General features: G+C 39.6%; 1 long non-coding RNA gene across 1 annotated transcript; it reads left to right on the forward strand.

Annotated features, from left to right (window-relative positions):
- The first annotated feature begins 3,673 nt into the window (after positions 1 to 3,673).
- On the forward strand, positions 3,674 to 17,579 carry LOC139153288 (uncharacterized). The gene is made up of 2 exons (XR_011556787.1): positions 3,674 to 3,930; positions 15,552 to 17,579. It is a non-coding gene; the product is annotated as an uncharacterized lncRNA (long non-coding RNA).
- The last annotated feature ends 6,528 nt before the right edge of the window (positions 17,580 to 24,107 follow it).

Genomic DNA, 24,107 nt, shown 5'->3' on the forward strand with positions numbered 1-24,107 from the left:
GAATCAATGCGCAAAGCTCGCTGATCGAACCAATAAGCCAATTCTTCCCTCCGGTATCTCCGGGTGTTTCCTCCCTGCCACCCCCAATTCCTCTGGGTGGTTTTTACACAAGATTTGGAGCTGCGGGTATCTGATCTGGGGGTGGTGCCGACAGGGACCCTGTGAAAAATGCCCACCACCAGGCAGATGAGGCGGGGTGCATGGTGGCAGCTGTGAAGAAGCAGGTGGGCATCCCCTTGGTGCATCCAGCCCATGGAGGAGGCCCATGGGGTGGCCTTGATTGTCCAGCAGGAGGAGGCTCAGCTCCATCAGCCCCCATCTCAATTTTCCACTTTTGGGGGCACTCAGCTGGCCCCTGCCACAGCCACTCACCTGTCCGGCAGCTCCCCAAAACTAATCCCCCCCATTGGCCACCCATGAAGTCACTCCTGGCCCAGGAGAAGCCTACCATGGCTATCCAGGTGGGGTCTCTTTTTCCTGGAGCGCAGCCATATTGGGCTGTGGGGCCTGTCCGTCCCTCTGCTGATTGACAGAAGTGCAGGAAAACAGAGTGGGCCCCATCTAGGGGCCTCCAATGGGGCAACGTGAAGGAAAGTTTAAGGCTTGTGAACTTCAACTCCCATTTCTGTGCTAGCATGACTGGTGGAGGAATTCTGGGAATTGAACCCACAAGTCTTGAATCTGTGAAGTTTGAAGTTTGTAAAAAGTGTACATGGTTTTAAAAATATTCTGCTACACTGGTATTTTATTAAACAATATAATACTACACCTTTGGTTCAGAAAACTTTTTTTCCTTGTTTTCCTCCTCTAAAATCTAGGTGCATCTTATACACTGGTGCATGTTATACACTTGAAAATACTTTATATATAGATTTACACTTTTTCTCCCCTTGGAGACGTCAGGATCATACGTATGTTTCAGATTAAGCCCTTTCTTTTTTCTTTTCAACATGAAATAGAAGAACATTGACCAGCATGTAGTCTCAAATTATATGTATGGTGGCTACATCTATGTGAAACAGTTCATTAAAAAAAAACATTTATAACATTTTTAATGATATAAAAAAGTGGTATAGTAATTCAAAGCTGGAATTATTTATTTATTTATTGGATTTGTATGCCACCCCTCTCCGCAGACTTGGGGCGGCTAACAACAGCAATAAAACAGCATACAACAATAATCCAATACTAAACCAGTTAAAAAACCTTGTTATAAAACCAAACATACATACAGACATACCATGCATAAAATTGTAGAGGCCTAGGGGAAAGAATATTTCAGTTCCCCCATGCCTGGTGGCAGAGGTGGGTTTTAAGCAGCTTACGAAAGGCAAGGAGGGTGGGGGCAATTCTAATCTCTGGGGGGAGTTGGTTCCAGAGGGCCGGGGCTGCCACAGAGAAGGCTCTTCCCCTGGGTCCCGCCAAGCGACATTATCACACACCACACACACACACACACACACACACACACACACAAACTAACTATAGATATAGATACAGATACAAATCATAGATATAGATATAAGATTTTTCCCCAAATAACCTGAACAATGGACAACCTGCTATTTCATGAAGTGGTCAATTAGACACATTTGACAAACACTAGAACTCTTCTACTGTTACTCTCTAGTAGCTGCTATTTAAGATATGCTGCTTGTAGTTCAGGAGATAATATGCAGCCAGGAAAGCTAGAAGCTATTGATAGTTCAGTCCTCCATGATTTTTCTTCTTTAAAATCACCTGCAGTTCATCCTTGATTTATGACCAATTGCTTGGTGATCATTCAAAGTTGCAACAGGCCTCCCGACAGCTGATTGCAACTTGGATTTGAAGCTCTGACAGCTGCCCTTCCCCAAGGTCCTGTGTTTGCATTTGGCTACTCAGCCCTGATCCATACTCGTGGTTATTTTCAGTGTTCCATGATTTATGATGTTTTTATTTTTCTGGAAACTGCAAAAAAAACCAAAAAACCATTTTGGACAGCCATGCTCTTTGTTTTCTGATTGCCAAATTTACCTAAATATCACTGCAAAAAAGATACAGTCACATGATGACCCAGTTAATGATTGACATGACTTACAATCATAATTATACCTCCCAGAGTCCAATAAGAGCTCACAGAGTTGGCCTCCTCCGGGTCTCGTCGACTAAGCAATACAGGTTGGCGGGACCACAGGGGAGGGACCCATTCAATTTTGTCAATATCTTTTTGTAGGTGAGGTCTCCAGAACTGAACACAGTATTCCAAATGTGGTCTCACCAGCGCTCTATATAGCGGGATCACAATTTCCCTCTTCCTGCTTGTTATACCTCTAGCTATGCAGCCAAGCATCCTACTTGCCTTTCCTACTGCCCGACCACACTGCTCACCCATTTTGAGACTGTCAGAAATCACTACCCCTAAATCCTTCTCTTCTGAAGTTTTTGCTAACACAGAACTGCCAATGAAATACTCAGATTGAGGATTCCTTTTCCCCAAGTGCATTATTTTACATTTGGAAACATTAAACTGCAGTTTCCATTGCTTTGACCATTTATCTAGTAAAGCTAAATCATTTACCATATTACAGACGCCTCCAGGAATATCAACCCTATTGCACACTTTAGAGTCATCGGCAAATAGGCAAATCTTCCCTACCAAACCTTCCCCTATGTCACTCACAAACACATTAAAAAGAATAAGACCCAGAACAGACCCTTGTGGCACACCGCTTGTAACCTGTCTCTGTTCAGAATACTTGCCATTAACAATAACTCTCTGATGTCTATGCTTCAGCCAGCTGCAAATCCACTGAACTATCCAGGGATTAAGTCCAATCTTCACTAACTTATCTATCAGCTCTTTATGTGGAACCGTATAGGCAATATCCATGGCACCACCTTCATCCAACACCTTTTTGACATAGTCATAGAAATCAATGAGATTAGTCTGACATGATTTGCCTTCAGTAAAGCCATGCTGATTTGGGTCCAATAAGTTGTTGTTTCTTAGGTGCTGATTTATCCTCTTTTTGAGTAGAGTCTCCATCATTTTAATTATAACTGATGTCAAGCTAACAAATTAAGGTAAATGTTGAGCTGATATTCTCTATTAAACCAAAACCACTTGCTTATTTGTGGTAGTTCTGGATTAGGTTTCTCATAAAAAACCTACATATGGAAGGTTTAATTACAGTTGTTAGGGGAAAAAAATATCAAATGCCAAATATTTCCTTCTAAATTGCTTCATAATCATGATATTTTTTTTTGAAGAACACACTGAAATCTCTATTAGTATCTTTAGTTCTGTTATGAAAATGTAACTAAATAAAGGGCCATTTTGACCATACCCTTGTTCAATGCCTGCCCTTCTTAGCTGATACAGTGAATGAGAACTGGCACTCCTTTCATTTTATTGCTGGGTGTTGCTTAGCAATATATTACCCTGACATTGAACAAATGCGGAATAGTAAATATTATGGTTTCATCTAACATTTCGACTGTGAAAATAAACTGCTTCCAAATGAAGTTCAGAGAACAGATCCCAGGGTCAAAGACCGCTAGAACAGGCTTTTCGCAACTGCCACACTACCTTTCACACAAAAGAGAAATTATTTATTGGAACATGCTTCCTTCCAACCCTGGTGATTCATAGCATGCCATTCTCTGGAAAATTCCACCCTCCACTCTTAGCAGATGTGGACTGAGCTTATGTGCGCATTGGGTGTTGAATGGAGCCCTCTGGACGAGCCTTCAAAGTGACAGTCTGCCCCATTTGAAAAATGACAGATCTTTAATATGCTTGTCAAGTGGACATGATAGAGCAAAGCAACATCTTCACGGTTTGGGGCCAGACAGATCCAAATGATCAAACTGGGGTGAAAAATGCTCAGATGTGCTCTTGATACTTTTCATTTGAAGGAGTTTCACCTTTTTTCCTGCATGATTTACGTGAGTGTCCTGTCCACCCTTCCCTTCTTAAAATACCTTTCTCTCAATCTGATTTAATGTAAAGGGTTTGCTTTGCTTGTTAGATGTTTTAAAGCTTCTTACGTCCTCCATGGCCCATCAAAATAAATAAATAATTCCTTTTTTTGCATTTCAAATTCAGCTAAAAATATCCCCCCATTAAAATAGCAATCATCATTAAAATTAACTCCCTGAATTTGTTGGTTCTATTTTCTCCCCAGTAACAGGCATGCTGTAATTAAACATATTTTTAGATTAAACCTGTAATGTAAAATATGAGCACAAAGATAGGCAAGTGCGATGACACACCATTAAAACACAAGGAATGAGAAACGTGCTTTTCAAATTTAATGAGTTATATTGATCACTTTGTTGCGACTGTCATCCCCTACAACCAGCACTAAATATTCTGGGACAAGACTTAGTTAATCTGCTAGTCCTGTTTGAGGACTAGCCCTTTATTACATGTTGTTTTTTATCGTTGTTGTTAGCCGCCTCGAGTCTGCGGAGAGGGGCGGCATACAAATCCAATAAATAATAATAATAATAATAATAATAATAATAATAATAATAATAATAATAATGTCAGTACCATAGAGCAATGGTGAAATCTACTTGCCTTCCCTACTGGTTCAGAAGCGTGCAATTTTTCACTCTCTGTGCATGTGCAGAAGGCTTTGTGCATGCACGAGGGGTGTTAAAAATGAAAATGGCAGTGTCTGGGTGGGTGGTGGAGCCTCACACTTTTGTTGCTATTGGTTCACTGAACCACCATCTGCCGTCACTACCAGTATACCCAAACCGGTAGCATTTCACACCTGCAACAAATATAATTGAGATTTCAATTTCATCGGTTCTTATTTTTTGGGCTTCTCAACTTTATAGTTACCGTATTAGTATTATAGTCAATCCAATGGTAGAAGATGTGAAATGGTTCAGAGAATCCAAATACAACACAACTGAAAGCCACAAAATATTACTAGGGCACCCATTCAATTACAGTGGTACTTCTACCTAAGAACGCCTCTACTTAAGAACTTTTCTAGATAAGAACCGGGTGTTCAAGTTTTTTTTTCCTCTTCTTCAGAACCATTTTCTACTTAAGAACCTGAGCCCGGAAAAAATTTCCCATGAAATTTGAGAGCGGCATGAAGGCCCGGCCAGTTTCCTGCCATCCCTCCTGGGTTTCTCTCTCGGGTGCAGTGTATGGGAGGCAGCCTCGCGCCAGGTGTATGGGAGGCGCGTGCTCCTCCTCGCTGCCTCACAGTCATAGTTCCCTCTAAGCTGAGCAGTGAGCAATCGCTCACTTAAAAATCATCATCAACTCAGTTTTCCAAACCTGCCCAGAAGCCGAGAGGGAAAGAGTGAGAGGGAAGGAGAGAAAGAGGAAGAGAGGAAGAGAGAGAAACAGATAGAAAAAAGAGAGGAAGGAAAAGAGAAAGAAAAAGAATGGGAGTAAGGAAGAGAGAAAGAAAATCAAAATCTAGTTTGAAACTAGCTCAACTATTTAAGTGGCATTTTGACATTGATAGAGTTGCCCTATTATGAGCTCACTGTTATAGACACACAGTACAGTGTTTTATTTTGAAATTCTCTGAGGTAAAACAGGGTGGGTTTTTTGTTTATTTGTTTGTTTGTTTGTTTGTTTATTTATTTATTTATTATTTCTGTGCCTCCCAGTCCCGAAGGGACTGCCGCTCAGACACTATACTTTTCCGCCCCCCCCCCCCCCAAAAAAAAAAAATTAGAGGGAACACTGCTCACAGTCCCTCTTTTTTTAAAAAAAGCCTTAAAGTTTTGGATTTTTTTGATTCACCTCACCTCACCTTCTTCATTCCTCCTCTTCTTCCTCCTCCTCCTCCCACCTAAATTCTGAGCTTTTATTTCTTTCCTAATGGGTCTGCACGCATTATTTGCTTTTACATTGATTCCTTTGGGAAAAATTGCTTCTACTTACAAACTTTTCTACTTAAGAACCTGGTCATGGAATGAATTAAGTTCTTAAGTAGAGGTACCTGACTATCTTCTTTCCCACCTGATTCATATTTCGATGCAGAAGATTCTCAAAATGCTTATAAAATTCAAACCAGAGACACTTCTTTTAGGTTTTTTTAACAAGCAATCTGAAAAAAAAAATCTGGAATTTTGCTGTTGTTTATACTAACTGCTACAAGAACGGTTTATTTGCCAAAAAAAGAGGAAAGTGATAACTAATTCCCACCATGGAAGAATGGCTGGAAAAACTGGTGGAGCTGGCAAAGATAGCCAAATTAACAGCTTTAATCAAAGAAAATAATACATACAACATTGATTATGCTTGGAAATCACTTCTAGATGTTGTGCTCAAGACAGGGGGAAAAATGAAATTCTGGTATTTGCTGATTAGATAAATTTATTGTCATAGAAATGTCTAGCATATATGAGGTACACAAAAGGAAAAAGTTGAGTCTGCAATTTTATTGCCTTTATTGTACTGCACTGAAGAGAGTTGGAAGTTAACACTTTTCTTCTACTTCCCACACTTTTCTTTTTCTCTTCTTTCCCTTCCAAATTTCCCTATAACTTGCATTTTCACTCCTATTCTATATTTTTGATATTTTTAATAGAAGTATACATAACAAAACTGCCTTCTCTACTATCTGTGGTGATGGTTTAACCTGTAAATCCTAGAGGCATCCAAGTTCGTAATGGACCATTTCTATTGTCCAGAATCAGCATAATCATTTGAATTCATCCTATAAAGGGATGCGAAGATGAAAGGATGAAGTGCCCTGACTTGCACTATTTTTATTGCAACCTCCAGACCATGGAACACCTTGTCCCTATGTTACAAAAAGGCATCACCTTGCATGATTTATACAAGAACATTCTTGTTCCTTAGAGCTTTTGGCATGGATGACGGGTCAGGGTTATTTCCATAACTTTGTGGCTGCAATTAATTGGGGATTGTCCTATTTTAGTTTGATTTAACATATAGCACTGTAAATTGCCTTCAGCCATTGGCTGTAGGACAAAATATAAATTGTTGCATCCATATATCTATGGAGATTCTCAGCCATCCAGGTCATGGTTGTCCCAAAGGTACTTTTTCAAGAGGTACCTGGGCTTTCGGATTCTTCTTTGAGGACATTTCACTTATCATCCAAGAAGTTTCTTAAGTTCTGACTGGATGGTGGGGAATGAAAAAATTCTTGGATGAGGCGCAAAATGTTTTCAAGGAAAAACCAGAAAGTTCAATTGTCTCTTGAAAAAGCACCTTTGGATAGCATTCATATATACAAGAAAGGGCACGTTCCTTCTTTTCTCCTTGCTTTTTCTCCTTGTTGAAAAGAAGGAACGGGAGAGGAAATTGTTCTAGCAGAAGAGTCCCTGGGACAACCTTCTCAAATTGTCCTCATTACCTGGGGAGATCCACGGGTGGTAAGTAAGTGGATGGATGAGACCACTGCTGGAAAAAGGCTTCATGGCCATTTCTAACACAATATGCATCACTTTTAGGAATGTGCTCAGTGATGTGTCAAAAAGCTGCATATGTTGCATATGTGACCAAGGTCCTGCCCAATTAGATATTTCTTAGCGCCATGATGGTGAACCTATAGCATGGGTGCCGCAGGTGGTACACGGAGCCATATCTGAGGGTACCCGAGACATTTATTCATTCATTCATTCATTCATTCATTCATTCATTCATTCATTCATTTATTTATTCATTCACTCATTCATTCATTCATTCATTCATTTGATTTTTATGCTACCCTTCTCCTTAGACTCAGGGCGGCTTACAACATGTTAGCAATAGCACTTTTTTAACAGAGCCAGCATATTGCCCCCACAATCCGGGTTCTCATTTTACCCACCTCGGAAGGATGGAAAGCTGAGTCAACCTTGAGCCACTGATGAGATTTGAACCGCTGACCTACAGATCTACAGTCAGCTTCAGTGGCCTGTAGTACAGCACTCTACCTGCTACGCCACCATGGGTTTTGCCTTAATGTCAGCTGCTGCATGCATATGCATGCTGGCCATCTGATTTTTTAGCCTTCCAGAGGGTGGGGGGAGGCTGTTTTCACCCTCCTCAGGTTTCAGGAAAGCTTTCTGAAGCCTGGGGATGGCGAAAAATGGCCCGATGGACCTACTGGAAGTTTATTACTGAACTTCTGGTAGGCTATGGAAGCTTTCCTGATACCTGGGGAGGGATAATAATGCTCCTATGGGCCTACAGGAAGTCTGGAGGCTTCAGTGAGGTCTGTGCAAGTATGTGGGGAAGGACAGGGGATTGTGCATGCATGCCTGGGGATAGGGCATTGCATTATGGGTCTGGGCATATGCGCACCCTTTTGGCACCCGAGCAAAGAAAGGTTCACCATCATTGGCCTAGTACAATATTTCCCAAACCGTAGGAAAATGAAGGTGAGTGTAGTTTAAATCCCAGAATAGATAAGCTGGCTGAGGAATTCCAGAAATTGATGTCCATACACCAAGAAGCTTCTCCAGCTCTTCAGCACCTTTGGGACAGCATGTGATATTGAATTTTACCATCCTTTAGCCTTGATCTACAGAATCCAGTTAACATCTCTGGAACAAGCCTATTTAAGTTTCCTATGGGGATCCCATTAAATTAATATTCACCTATTCACTCATCCTTCCCCCAGAAAAAAAAATGAGGAGGGAAATTGATGATCCAGTTTTCCTCCTGGGGAAATTTGAAGAACATTTCCCAAAGATCTGATCTCATCTGTCAAGTCTCTTGGTGCACTGCCCCCCCGCCCCCAAATTGGCAAGGAATAAGATATCCTCATGTTGTTGGTGCAGGTGGTTTAAATGAGTATCCCAGCTTAGAATAATATTTTTTTCCAGATGCTTCCTAAGGAACAAGCTACTCTAACCACAAACCTATCGTTTAGGAAGTTTGACACACAAGGTTCTAATACTGGCCCTTCTAATTTACATTTGTGATGAAAAATCTACTGTCCGTTTTCTCTCCTGTCCCTGCAGCTGCTTTTATTGCTTTTTGACTCTTGCAATCAATTTATTTATTTAGCGTATGAGATTTCGTACATGGAGTAGCAATATATATTAACATTTCATATCAATTAGTATATGGTAAATGTTATTAAAAATCTATCTTCAATTACCAACATAACAACAACAACAACTATAACAACAGCAGCAGCAGCAGAGATGGAAGGGACCTTGGAGATCTTCTAGTCCAACCCCCTGCTTACACCATTGCAGACAAATGGTTATCCAATATCTTCTCAAAAACTTCCAGTGAAGTGAATGCTCCAGTGTTGGAGCATTCACAACTTCTGAAGGCAAGTTGTTCCATGGATTAATTGTTCTAACTGTCGGGAAATTTATCCTTAGTTCTAAATTGCTTCACTCCTTGTTTAGTTTCCATACTCAGGTGCTCTGGAGAATAGTCTTCTTTGTGGCAACCCCTGAAATATTGGAATACTGCTATCATGTCTCCCCTAGTCCTTCCTTTAATTAACCCTGCTGTTCTGTTCGGGTCGTATGTGACCCGAAGCCAAGTTTGAGTCCCTGTAAAAAAATTTTAAAAAAAATTAACAGCATATTTTTTAATATAAATTGAAATAACTTTATGTGCAAAATAAACCAATACGCATCAATTTTTCCAGTTCAATTTTCATATCATTATGTTCAGAAATGTTCAAGCTACAAATCCCACACCAACTTTAGTAAAATAGAATGCATGTTGATAACAAAACTATCCATAAAGTGAAGACTATTTCACAGAAACAGGGGGGGCATGCATTATATCAGAAAAATAAACCAATAAGATTTACTTTTTTCATTTCAATTTTCATATCATTGTGTGCAGAAATGTTCAAGCTACCAATCCCACACCAACTTCAGTAAAATAGAATGCATTTTGATAACAAAACTATCCATAAAGTGAAGACTATTTCACAGAAACAGGGGGGGCATACATTATATCAGAAAAATAAACCAATAAGATTTACTTTTTTCATTTCAATTTTCATATCATTGTGTGCAGAAATGTTCAAGCTACCAATCCCACACCAACTTCAGTAAAATAGAATGCATTTTGCAAGCAAAACTATCCATAAATTGAAAAACATTTCACAAAAACGGGGGGGAGGCACATTTATGTGCAAAATAAACCAATAAGGATTAATTTTTTCAGTTCAATTTTCATTCCATTGTGTGCAGAAATGTTCAAACTTGTTTCCAGGTGAAAAAAGCTTTCAAAAAGACCAAATATAAGTACCTAAAATGATCAATTTGCAGTCCGGGTCAAATAGACCCGGGAACATAAGATTAGGGATTTTTTCTAAACAGAACAGCAGGGTTAAACTGTACATGCCCAGTTCCTGCAACCAGGAACTCCAGTCCCCTAATCATCTTTGTTGCTCTTCTCTGCACTTTTTCTAGAGCCACAACATCATTTTTACATCGTGGCAACCAAAACTGAATGCAGTATTCTGAGTGTGGCCGTACCAAGACATTATATAATAGTACTATTGACACTTCACATGATCTTGATTCTATCCCTCTGTTAGTGCAGTCTAGAACTGTGTTGGCTTTTTTGGCAGCTGCTGCACATTGCTGGCTCATATTTAAATGGTGTCCATTAGGATTTCATTTGGCTTTCCTTTGGGAATCAATGTTAAAGTTGTTGGGCAAGTTGGGTAAGATGTTATACAAGTGTCAATGACATTTCCTGGATTTCAGCCTTACAGTTGATAAATGAGGAAGTTTTGTGTACAGTTTAGGAATGAGTTGTAAATAGTTTTTCCGTACTTTTTTAAATTCTGTATTTTTCTCTATTCTCTCACTAGTGCATTTTGCCTTTGTAAAGCTGCTGTTGGTATATAGCTCAGAACAGGAAGCTGCTAAGTCAGAGTGGTTTTATTAACAATAACAACAACAGAGTTTGAAAGGACCTTGGAGGTCTTCTAGTCCAACCCCCTGCTTAGGTAGGAAACCCTACACTATTTCAGACAGACGGTTATGCAACATCTTCTTTAAAACTTCCAGTGTTGGAGCATTCACAACTTTTGGAGGCAAGCTGTTCCACTGATTAATTGTTCTAACTGTCAGGAAATTTCTCCTTAGTTCAGCTTCCTTCTCTCCTTGTTCAGCTTCCACCCATTGCTTCTTATTCTACCCTCAGGTGCTTTGGAGAATAGGTTGACTCCTTCTTCTTTGTGGCAACCCCTGAGATATTGGAACACTGCTATCATGTCTCCCCTGGTCCTTCTTTTCATTAAACCAGCTATGCCCATTTCCTGCAACCGTTCTTCATATGTTTTAGCCTCCAGTCCCCTAATCATCTTTGTTGCTCTTCTCTGCATTTTTTCTAGTGTCTCAACATCTTTTTTGCATCGCGATGACCAAAACTGAATGCAGCATTCTGATACATCTATATGTATAATTATTATTTTCATTAATTATTTATTTGATTTTTATGCCGCCCTTCTCCTTAGACTCAGGGCGACTTATAACATGCTAGCAATAGCACTTTTTTAACAGAGCCTATTGCCCCCACAATCCGGGTCCTCATTCGCTTATAATACATTTGCTTATAATATTCATGGTGTTGTTCAGTCTGACATCTATCTTACTAATATGGCAGTTTTTAAGCCACAGAGCCAGGGCTCATTATTCTGCTGCAAAATAGACAACCCCTAGTCCTCATGACCTGCAAATGGAGCTGAAGCTCCCTGTTTAGTTGGGCGTGAAGCTATTTCTCTTCCTTGTAGTGCAATATACCTTGGATAACACAACAGCACATACACACACACAACCCCCCTAGCAACTTCTGCAAGCCAGGCCACTGTGTAATAATAATAATAATAATAATAATAATAATAATAATAATAATAATAATAATAATAATTATTATTATTATTATTATTATTTATTGGATTTGTATGCCGCCCCTCTCCGTAGACTCGGGGCGGCTAACAACAATAATAAAAACAACATGTACAATCCAATAATAAAAACAACTAAAACCCCTATTATAAAACCAACATACACACAAACTTGTAATGGCCTAGGGGGAAGGGCTATTTCAACTCCCCCATGCCTGGCAGTATAAATGAGTCTTGAGTAGTTTACGAAAGACAGGGAGGGTGAGGGCAGTTCTAATCTGCAGGGGGAGTTGGTTCCAGAGGGCCGGGGCCGCCACAGAGAAGGCTCTTCCCCTGGGGCCTGCCAAACGACATTGTTTAGTCGACGGGACCCGGAGAAGGCCAACTCTGTGGGACCTTATCGGTCGCTGGGATTCGTGCAGTAGCAGGCGGTTCCGGAGGTAATCTGGTCCAATGCCCTTTAGGGCTTTAAAGGTCATGACCAACACTTTGAATTGTGACTGGAAACTGATCAGCAGCCAATGCAAGTAGTCTTTCCTGGCTCTCAAATACATGACTCTTGTGAAATATGCCATCTTTCTTATCCGTTATTTTTTCTGCAATCACCTCTGGAACTAGTGCCACCGAGTTAAAGAATGAGATGAGCTTAAGTGTCTGGAGTGCTTCAGCAGCCAGTTTTTCTTTTCACTCTGCCCTCCTGACTCAGGGGAGCAAAGGCCTGTTAAGATCAGATCCTTTTTGGCAGTCAAAGTAGGAGAAGTTGAATCAAAATGATAATCATATGTAGGGATGACCTTAGGAGATAGGGGGAAGAGACTGTTGCTAAGGAAAGAGGTAAAAGGTAAGGTAACCCTGGATAGGGCAAGCAGTTCAGAAGGAATTTTCCTTATTTCTTGGGCTATAAAGAGGTTACCAGGGAAGTGGGCAAGTATACAGTGATCCCTCGATTTTCGCGGTCTCGATTTTCGCGAAACGCTATACCACGGTTTTTCAAAAAATATTAATTAAAAAATACTCCATGGTTTTTTTGCTATACCACGGTTTTTCCCACCCGATGACGTCATATGTCATCACCAAGAGTCACTTCTCTGTCTCTTTCTCTTTCTTTCCTGTCATTCTCTGCTTCAATCATTTTCTCATTTCTCTTTTTTTCTCCCCTTTTTTCTATCATTTCTCTCTCTCTTCCTTCCACTCTTCTCTCTCTCTCTTTCTTCCACTCTCTCACTCTCTTCCTCCCTCTCTCATCTCTTTCTTTCCTTCTCTCTCTTTCTCTATCGAGCGGCCGGGCGAACGGTGGGTGGCCGGGCGAATGGCGGGCGAATGGCGGGCGAATGGCGGGCGAGCGGCCGGGCGGCCGGGCGAATGGGCAAGCGGTGAGTGAGCGGCCGGGCGAACGGCAGGCGGGCGAGCGGCGAACGGAGGGCGGGCGGGCGAACGCCGGGTGGCCGAGTGAGCAGCGGGCAGGCGAGCGGCGGGCGGGCGGGCGGGCGAACGGCGGGCGGGTGCTGGGGGGGTGGAGGCAGCCGACATTCAAAGCAATCTTTGTCGGCTTCCGCACTTTCGTCGCTCCCCGCCTCCACCTGCAAGCCCTTGCGCGGCCATGGAAAAAGGGCGTGCATGCGCAGATGGTGTTTTTACTTCCGCGCCGCTATACCGCAGAAAATCGATTATCGTGGGAGGTCTTGGAACGTAACCCCCGCGATAATCGAGGGATCACTGTACTTTCAGATTTGCAAATATCTATTAAAATAACATTACTATAAAGTAATATAGTTCATCTGTTGTATTTCCAGCTTCACAAGATGGGCATCAATCTTGCAAATTTGAAATTATGTTTGTCCCCATCATCTCCTTTCCATTCCACTAAATTAGGAAGCGTCCCTCCTAAGCTTCTTTCCCATTACATGCATGATGTGGGTTACATTGTCTTCTATTCTACTAGTTTTTCTCATCATTCCTATCACCCATTTCCTCCCATGTTGACTGTATGACTGTAACTTGTTGCGTATATCCTAAGATTTTTATTAATATTGCTTCTTCATTGCTTATTTGACCCCTATGACAATCATTAAGTGTTGTATCACATGATTCTTGACAAATGTATATTTTATTTTATGTACGTTGAGAGCATATGCATCAAGACAAATTCCTTGTTTGTCCAATCACACTTGGCCAATAAAAATTCTATTCTATTCTATTCTATTCTATTCTATTCTATTCTATTCTTTTATACACTGCTCAAAAAAAATAAAGGGAACACTTAAACAACACAATATAACTCCAAGTAAATCAAACTTCTGTGAAATCAAACTATCCACTTAGGAAGTAACACTGATTGGCAATCAATTTCACATGCTGTTGTGCACATTCAATTTTGTACAGAACAAAATATCCAATGAGAATATTTCATTCACTGAGAACTAGGATGTGTTATTTGAGTGTTCCCTTTATTTTTTTGAGCAGTATATTATGTAGTTTTGGCTGCATCTTCCCTCTGTTTCCCAAGGCCATTCTCACATGCCATTATACATTGGTTATGTTTGTTGCTGAGCCAGTTTTGCAGACGTAGAGAAGGAAAAAATTGTTATGAGGGTAAGCATTACTTTAACCTTGTTATTTAAAAGATTTGTCAGGGTTCCAAATAGCTTCAAAATTAAAGCAAAGTATTCTTCAAAGTTCCAATTTATTAGTAGAGCCATGTTGGCACATCTTGGAGAACCCAAATCTGAAGTCTCCAGGGGTTTCTTCAACCAGTTGTAAGTTCAAGCCCTTGTTCCCACACCTCCAAATCCATCACATTGACTAATCTTCAACTGCAAACTTTGCAGAACCACCCATCTCCTTCTGTGCAGGTGCAGGAGTGCGACGACAAAGGATGACCTTGACTATCTAGAAATAATTTGTTATGGCTACATGCAGACAGCCCTCATGCAATTTCCCCTCCCAGATTCCCACAGTAAAAAATGTACATCAAAAGACTATAAAGTGTGGTTATCCAAAGACCCAAACTAAAATGGTTTTGGTCTGACAAGATTATTGTGCAGAGTAAGATAAAGAATAGCAGCTGCCCAATATTGTCATTGCTTCTTCTATATATGACTTTAATGGGTTTTCTTCTTCTTTTTTTAAAGTAAGAAACCCATAACATAAATGAAAGTGAGATTTCTTCTAAAATGAATGGGCTGCTTTATGGGAAAAAAGGGGAGGAAAGTAGGTATCTGAAATATTTCACTTCCTTTCCCTCCACTATCATTTCAGCAATTGCAATGCTGTCAATTCAAAGCCAAAATGGTGTAATTGAAAGTATTTTTAGCTTACCCCTGATGTGGGGTTAAATCGCAATCTAGAGGGCCATATGCTTCACATTCATATATTAGATTTTTTTTCTTTGTTTGTTTTTAAATCAAACTCAGATTTGGGAACCAGAGACCTGTAGATTATTTAAGCCATTGAGTTCAGTTGTTGTTCAGTGCAAAAATAAAATAAAAAATTTAAAAATGAGTGAGCCACGTAAGCTTTCATATTCCTTGTTAATTTCCCCCCCTGCTATTTCTGCTATTTCAAGCTGACCATAGCTTGAGTTATCTCTTATTAAATGTAGTAAAGGAGCTACATAAATTGTGTGATCTAGGGCTGCAGCTGGCTTACCAACAGACAGGAACATCTGGGTATTTAAAAAAATAATAAGTTGGAGGCTGTGCCTGAGTGATTGAATTCACACTCTTTTTTGATGTTCAGGTAACCATTTGTGGCCTTCACGAAAGGACCCCCTTAACTATTCAAATATTTGGCCTTTATTTTGCGTTTTGGAGAATTGCGGAGAAGAATCAAGAGAAAACCAGGACATTCAACTCTTGCAACATTTAAGCTGCTGGGTTTGTTTCTCAAAACTCCCATTTTTTCATGCACAGGCCTGGCTCCATCCTTTTTGGCCTCTGTGGCCCTTGAGAAGCTGAATAAAGCCTTGCATGAGAGAAGCCGCCTTAATTGCAAACAGTTCAGGATTCACCAGTAGAAGACAAGCTTTGTTGACTTTAATAGGCAAGTTAAACAGAAAGTTTACCTTCCTTGCACCGAAGCCAAATTACTTAATTCTGCTCGGATCATTATGCAAACCCTTGCCACACAGTTGTCTTTCAAAATTGGAATCGGCAAGGCTGACAAGATGTTGAACATTAGCTAAATTGTGCACTTTGTCTCAATTTCCCCACATCATACAGTACTGATTCATCAATCAACAATATTCGGATTGTCTTCAGAGATCGTCACTTGACAAATAAGCAATGTGAAAGGAATTTAACTGAATTTCAGTTGTAAACATGCGATATCAACTGACCAACGATCAACCAAACTGTTCACAAGGAAGCTAAAGGAAGGAAATATACATGTTGTTTGTTTTTTTTTAAAAATTATTTCAGCAGTGCATGTTCAGCAGTGGAGAAAGGATTCCCTGTTTCCAGGGTGTGTGGGAATCCCTGGTCCTCACTAACAGAGTGTGGTAAACAGATTAAGAGATTTCACAATCAGAGGATGAAGTGACACAGCTCAAATTATCTGTGCAGTGGCGGCTATAACAGCAGGGTGATGTCACCATTTTGGTATGGGAGTCCTGGCAATAAACAAGCCAGCTCTTCAAACATGCTCACTGTGGGGTCAGAGATATTCAAAATTCTTTTTTGAGATCAGCAATGCTTTGGCTCAAGAGCTCTCCCCAGAGGCAAGTCAAGCACCATGAACCTAACAGGGGATGTTGGACATTTCCCCAGCTTCTCCTCTTTTCTAACAAAATTAAAAAAAAAGTTAGAAGGCTTATGAAAGAATGAAGATCAAAAATTATAAATATCTTGATGGTAAGAATGTTCTTGTTAGCAAAGAAAGATTCGGAGAATGTGGGACTAAAACTTTATGCATTCAACACAGAGAACTCTTTATGGGCCTTTGTGAATAAGGATACAGATCTAGGCTTAATTCTGGAAAGAAAACACTGGTTTTTGATCTGGGGGCATGTTTTGAGCTATGCTTATAAAAGCACAGTGAATACCAAACTTTCTAATCATGAATTAGTCTAATGTGTTATGGGAGTCTACATACCAGATACATTAGGCATTCACTTACCTTCCCTACCGGTTCGCAAATGTGAGCGCTCGTTTCTCCTGCACAAACCTGGTCTATGCATGCACATGGCCTCCTGCACATGCGCAGTGCTTGCGCATTATGTCAGGACAGGGGGTGGAGCCTCCTGCAGTCGCTGCTACCTGTTTGTTTGATCTGGAGAGAACTGGCTGAATCCCATCATTGCTACCTGCTAGGAATTGTACAAATCAGTGTAACCGAATTAACTTTTAAAAAGAAAAGTCCTCGGAGAGGGGCAGCATATAAACAAACAAACAAACAAACAAATAAACAAACAAATAAAATGTATGTATGTATGTATGTATGTATGTATGTATGTATGTATGTATGTATGAATGTATGAATGAATGGATGAATGAATGAATGAATGAATGAATGAATGAATGAATGATCTTGCACAAGGATGCTCTCATACGTGAGAGTGCATGCACGGAAGCAAAAAAATTGCCAAAAATCGGTAAAAACCTGCACACCTGAGTATCCTCGCATGAGATTCAGTTTCTGAGCATGCACAGGAAGCTGAATCTCACACTGATGCATGTGCCTGTGCATGCCGCTGGGAGAGCACTGGTAGCGCTGGCTACCAGTGTTACTTTAAAGGTGTGGGCTGTCTTGAATAAAGCATTAAAATAGTTACATACTTTTTCTGTACGTTTCTCTTGAATTTTAAGATTATACGGAAGAACAGGGATCAAAAGATAATGTTTAAATAGAGCCATTGCTTGCTAGAGGTTGTAGTAAGCAACTTTCAAGTCCATCAATTCCTGGAGAACATGTCTATATCATCATCAGCTCAGATTCCTTCAGTCAGATGCTCTGGAACATTCTTCACAATTAAATAAGACATGGAGCCCCTACAGATGTTTCATGAGATCCATATCTCTGCATAATCTGGAAATTAGAGAGGCAACCGACTGGAACATATTAGTTAATGGGAGAAAATGACAAGGGAAGGCTGCTTAATGAACAAGGAGGAGAGTGTACATACATGTTAAATATTTTCTTTGCTGTTATAATCCCAATCGCTTCATTGTATTGCTGGAAAATATTGATCTGTGGGTTAATAAATTGCTTGTAAGGTGATATATGCACAAACACACACACTTGCACACTTGCTTCATAGGGCCTAAAGGATATTCTGAGATAAAGGAGTATATAGAGATATGCATATGTCTTGAAAATATGTATTTACAGACACTAACAATGGAGAACATTGTTAAATTTAATTCTAACTGTGAAGTTGCTCAGCTACTAAATTCTCTTAACTGTTACTAGCTAAATTCTCTTAACTGTTAATTTACTTTGTTATGGAATGGGAAAGTATCTGAGTAACCTGTATTAGGATAAATGTACTGGAGATTTAAGTTAATTTTTCCAACAACTTGTTTGCTTATAAATGCAATGGGGAGAGAGGGAAACATAGATGGGACCAACAGTTTAGCCCTTAATATCTGTTTGAAAGGGAACTACAAAAACGTATGGACTACACGTCTTGATCAGGGCAAATCTATAGATGTAATTTATACTTTGTAAAGCCTTCGACTCAGTGGTTCATGACAAACTAATTCTAAAACTCAAATCCTACAGAATCTTAAGATTCATCCATACTTGGATAACTGCATTCCTATCCAACAGACAACAAGTGGTCAAAATAGGGAGCGCCAAATCTAACCCTGTTCCAGTTAAGAGTGGCGTACCCAAGGGCACTGTACTTGGACCAATATTCTTCATACTCTGTATAAATGATCTTTCAAACTGCGTTCTCTTCGCTGATGATATCAAACTTTTCAACACCACCAATAACATAGCTACTCTCCAAAAAGACCTTGACTTTGTATCTGAATGCTCAAATATCTGGCAACTCCAAATCTCAAGCAAAAAATGCTCTGTCCTACACATTGGCAAAAAGAATCAGAACATCAAATACAAGCTGAATAAACAAGACCTTGCAGACAACCCTCATTCCATTAAAGACATTTGAGTACTCATATCAAATTACCTTAGTGCCAAAGCTCACTGCAACAACATCGCCAAAAAGGCTTTAAGAGTTGTTAACCCAGTCCTACATAGTTTCTGCTCTGATAGTCTCACACTACTAACCAGAGCATACAAAACTTTCACCAGACCAATCCTTAAATACAGCTCATCTGTCTGGAACCTGCACCACATTTCGGACATAAACACTCTAGAAAATGTTCAGAGATACTTTACTAGAAGAACCCTCCACTCCTAACAGAATACCATATGCTACTAGATTTACAATCCTAGGTTTAGAAAGCTTAGAACTACATCATCTTAAACACAATCTAAGAATAGCCCATAAAATCATCTGCTACAATGTTCTTCCTGTTAACGACTACTTCAGCTTCAACCACAACAACACATGAGCACACAACAGATACAAACTTAAAGTAAACCACTCTAAACTTGACTGCAGGAAATATGACTTTAGTAACCGAATAGTTGATGCATGAAATGCACTACCAGACTCTGTGGTATCATCTCTTAACCCCCAAAACTTTACCCTCAGACTGTCCACTGTTGACCTCTCCCTATTCCCAAGAGGTCAGTAAGGGGCATGCATAAGTGCACCAGAGTGCCTTCCATCCCCTGTCCTAATGTTTCTCTCTCACTAGTATCATGTATATAAATATTATATATTTGTATGCCACCAATACGTACATGACTGACTGACTGACTGACTGACTGACTGACTGACTGACTGACTGACTGACTGACTGAATGAATGAATGAATGAATTAATGAATTAATGAATTAATGAATTAATGAATTAATGAATTAATGAATTAATGAATTAATGAATTAATTTCTGCTAGCAATACCAATAGCAATACTACTTGGAGTTATATACTACTTCACAGTGCTTTACAGCCCTCTCTTAATGGTTTACAAAGACAGATCTGGGTCCTCATTTTACTGACCTCGGAAGGATGTAAGTCTGAGTCAACCTTGAGCCGATGAAAATTGAACTGCTTTGGCAGTTGGCCGAATTAGCCTGCAGAACTGCATTATAACCACTGTGCCACCTTTCATTTATGCCTCAATTGCAGAGTTAAAGAAAATACTATAAAATTGATTGGGAATGCCTGTGGATTAACTTTCCTGTTCACACTGGATTTGCAGTAGCAACCTAGTATTTAGTATGGCTTCGCCTTAAATTTCATGGAGAAAGAAGATGAAGAGAAGAGATGCTGAACAGGAAGTATATTCAATTAAATGTCTCAGGCAAAGTGATAACATTATGTTCTTAAAAGTCACTATTTTCAACAAGCCTGCCGATGACACATGTGTCAGAGGGCAGAATAATTAAAATTTTAAAAAGAAAAAAGAGGCAATTTAAGTCCATTGCTCTGTAGCATGTGGAAAGCTTAGAGTGTCTGCATGTTGCAAGTAGAGGCGAGGATAAAGATTTTGATGAATTAAAGGCAAAGTTTTAAGGGAAAAATGTCAGGGTAGAAATATGTCTTGATAATGTGGCAAGATTCTGACTCATGCTTATTCTAATCACATGCTGTCTCTGTTTCATCAGCACCAAATTCTTCACTCTCTTCAAAGTGGAATAAGACAAGAAAGGCATCCCTGACTCCTAATTGTGGAAATGGCCACAAGCCTAGAGACAAAAATTGTCCCTGATTTGACATTATGTTGTAATAGATGGCTAGGGATAAAACCTTTTGGCTTTCTCCTGACTGACATCTCTTTGGATGGAGAAGGCAAAAAAGGCAGGATGGAAGCCACAATCATACAATGAAAATATAAATACATTTTTATATGTAAGACATACCAAAAAGGCCAGGGCATTTATTTTGCAGCTGCAGCTACCATATGGACTTTTTATTTTATTTTGGAAACAGTCCTAGGCCAGGCATTTCCATGTTTTCTTACCAACAAACAGATATCAAAGATCAAACCATCAATTTCTCATTCTTTTTAGTAACATGCGGTGCCTCTTTCATAGGAATGTGGCATTTAGATGACTGAGATGACTGTACTTTGGTGGTATAATTCACAAGCTAGAAGCCCCAGGATAAGCCCAGAAACTCTCAACTATGGTAGATTGGTGGTGGCCATCATGATCCTATTATATCCTTCAGATTAAGCAGGCTATCTTCACATGATGAGCTCAGATGTAATTGCTACTTGTTTACCTCTGAGATCTAAAACAACATGACAAGTTGATCAATTGATTTCCATTCACTTAGCATTGGATAACAGTTCTTTTAGACTTTAGGGAAGTTTTCTAGTCTTATTGTTGGTTTTTGTCTTCTGAGAACCACAGTGATGAGGTTTCTAGAAAGTTTATAATTTCAGATGTTCCAAAACTGTTTAGCCTTTAGTTGTGGATGGTTTCATTAGTCTGTAAAAAACTTATCCATTGCTGAACATAGAAATTTCAAACCATAACTCAAAGAAAAGACCAGTTTAACTCTAAACAGATCAACTGTTTATTCCAAGCAGATCAAAACTTTAAAACTTTGTCTGTTTGAGCAACATTTCCTGAAATCAGACAGCATATCTAACAGTTATTTAACAGAATAATAGAGTTGGAAAATACCTTGGAAGTCCTCTAGTCCAATCCCTTGCTCAGACAAGAAACCCTATACAATTTTAGAGAAATAATTGCCCAATCTCTTCTTAAAAACCTCCACTTTTGGAGCATCTACAACTCCTGGAGACAAGACAGACCATTGATTATTTTTTGTAACTGTCCAGAAATTTCTCTTTAGATCTAGGCTCTCTCCTTCATTAGTTCTGATCCATTGCTCCTTATCCTGTTTTTAGGTGTTTTGAGGCCCTCTGCTTTGTGGCAGCCCCTTGGGTATTGGGACACTGCTATCATGTCAATCCTAGTCCTTGCCTTCATTAAACTAGACATATCCAATTTCTCAAACTATTCTTCATGTTTCAGTCTCCAGTCCCTAATCATCTCTGTTGCTCTTCTCTGTACTCTTTCTAGAGTCTCTCTCTATTTTTTTAATGTTATGGTAACCAAATCTGGATGCAGCATTCCAATTATGGTCACCACATTTATAAAGAAAACAAATACCTTACAATATTCGTAGAGACTCCTAAAGCTTTGATCATGGGAAGAAGAATGGGTGAAATGTTTCATTGTGAATGACAACATGCCATCAATGCAATAATCAGGGTCAGTCCAATAGTCACGAGAAAACCATCTGTGGAAGCAGAGAGGTGTGGGAAGGAGGAACAAAGAGGTAAATCATGCAAATTCCTCCCTGAAGCATTTCCACTAAAATAAGCTGCATTGCAAAAGAAAGAAACGGGGCTTGGTGGACATAAAACTTCAGGGGAGGAAATCATTTGCCATCTGGAAAACAAACAGCAGCACAGGGCCAACACACTAATCGAAAACATACAGAAAAGTTCTGTTTTTTCCTTTAGTGGCTGATCTAAGTAATGAACAGCTGTGAGAAATTGCCACTGGTTTTTGTTCTGATTTGTTTTGATTTGTTTTTTTAGGAAGTAGATTCTTATTTTGGGTGGAGAAGGGACGCCTACAGCTTTGAGTCACATGAAGATCTGAAGGAGTTCCCTTCTGAAGTTGTTCCCTCTTACAGTTTTCTTGGGAAAATTCTTTAGTTTTCAACTGAAGTGGGTGAACTCTATTCCTTGGATCCCATGTGATTTTCAATGTCAAAATCTTTCTTCAGACAACCCGTTCATATCTGGATCCTATTCTGAAAATCCCTTTGTCCTTTTCCTCTTATTTAACCTGAAGGAAGAATGCCTTTCAAAGAAAAAAAGCCTCTTTTGGCCAGGAGTGAAAATCTATTGAGAAATCACAAAGCTGGGGTTTATTTTTAAAGTTAGTTTAAAACTTCTCCCGTGAATCTATGATGTAGTACAGAATAAGGAAGGGATGAGGGTGTGTAAGCATTTGTGTGAATGTGTGTATGATAGAGGGAGAAAAAGAAGGAAGTGGGTATCCCCTCCCTTTTCTAGATCTGATTCACACACCAATGATATTTCCCCCCTCTCAACAGGAAAAAAAAAAACATTTCAGCTGTGATCTTCAAGGTCAATAGTAAATGGAAGGAAACTTTTTGCCTTAAAGAACCCTGCTGCTTTATTTTTCCAGGCATTTCCTGACCTTCCAAAGAAAAACACGTCCCAGAGATATTTCTACTCATGATATAGTTACATGGGAAGACTTTGGATCATCCTTCTGTTATGACACAATATAAATTCCTTACTTTACTTTCCCACAGTCAGATGAAAGAACAGGGATTGAATATTGCCTCTTCCCCTGCTCCCCATATGAAGTAATCGTTTTGTAAAGAGTCACCACTACTCTTAAAATGTCCTCTGGCTAACTCAAATGACACTTATTCAACATTGCTGACAATCTAAAGTGTGCAATAGGGTTGATATTCCTGGAGGCGTCTGTAATATGGTAAATGATTTAGCTTTACTAGATAAATGGTCTAAGCAATGGAAACTGCAGTTTAATGTTTCCAAATGTAAAATAATGCACTTGGGGAAAAGGAATCCTCAATCTGAGTATTGTATTGGCAGTTCAGTGTTGGCAAATACTTCAAAAGAAAAGGATTTAGGGGTAGTGATTTCTGACAGTCTCAAAATGGGTGAACAGTGCAGTCAGGCGGTAGGGAAAGCAAGTAGGATGCTTGGCTGCATAGCTAGAGGTATAACAAGCAGGAAGAGGGAGATTATGATCCCGCTATATAGAATGCTGGTGAGACCCCATTTGGAATACTGTGTTCAGTTCTGGAGACCTCACTTACAAAAAGATATTGACAAAATTGAACGGGTCCAAAGACGGGCTACAAGAATGGTGGAAGGTCTTAAGCATAAAACGTATCAGGAAAGACTTCATGAACTCAATCTGTATAGTCTGGAGGACAGAAGGAAAAGGGGGGACATGATCGAAACATTTAAATATATTTAAGGGTTAAATAAGGTTCAGGAGGGAAGTGTTTTTAATAGGAAAGTGAACACAAGAACAAGGGGACACAATCTGAAGTTAGTTGGGGGAAAGATCAAAAGCAACATGAGAAAATATTATTTTACTGAAAGAGTAGTAGATCCTTGGAACAAACTTCCAGCAGACGTGGTAGATAAATCCACAGTAACTGAATTTAAACATGCCTGGGATAAACA

Source organism: Erythrolamprus reginae, chromosome Z, assembly GCF_031021105.1.
Source record: "Erythrolamprus reginae isolate rEryReg1 chromosome Z, rEryReg1.hap1, whole genome shotgun sequence".
Lineage (NCBI taxonomy): Eukaryota > Metazoa > Chordata > Lepidosauria > Squamata > Dipsadidae > Erythrolamprus > Erythrolamprus reginae.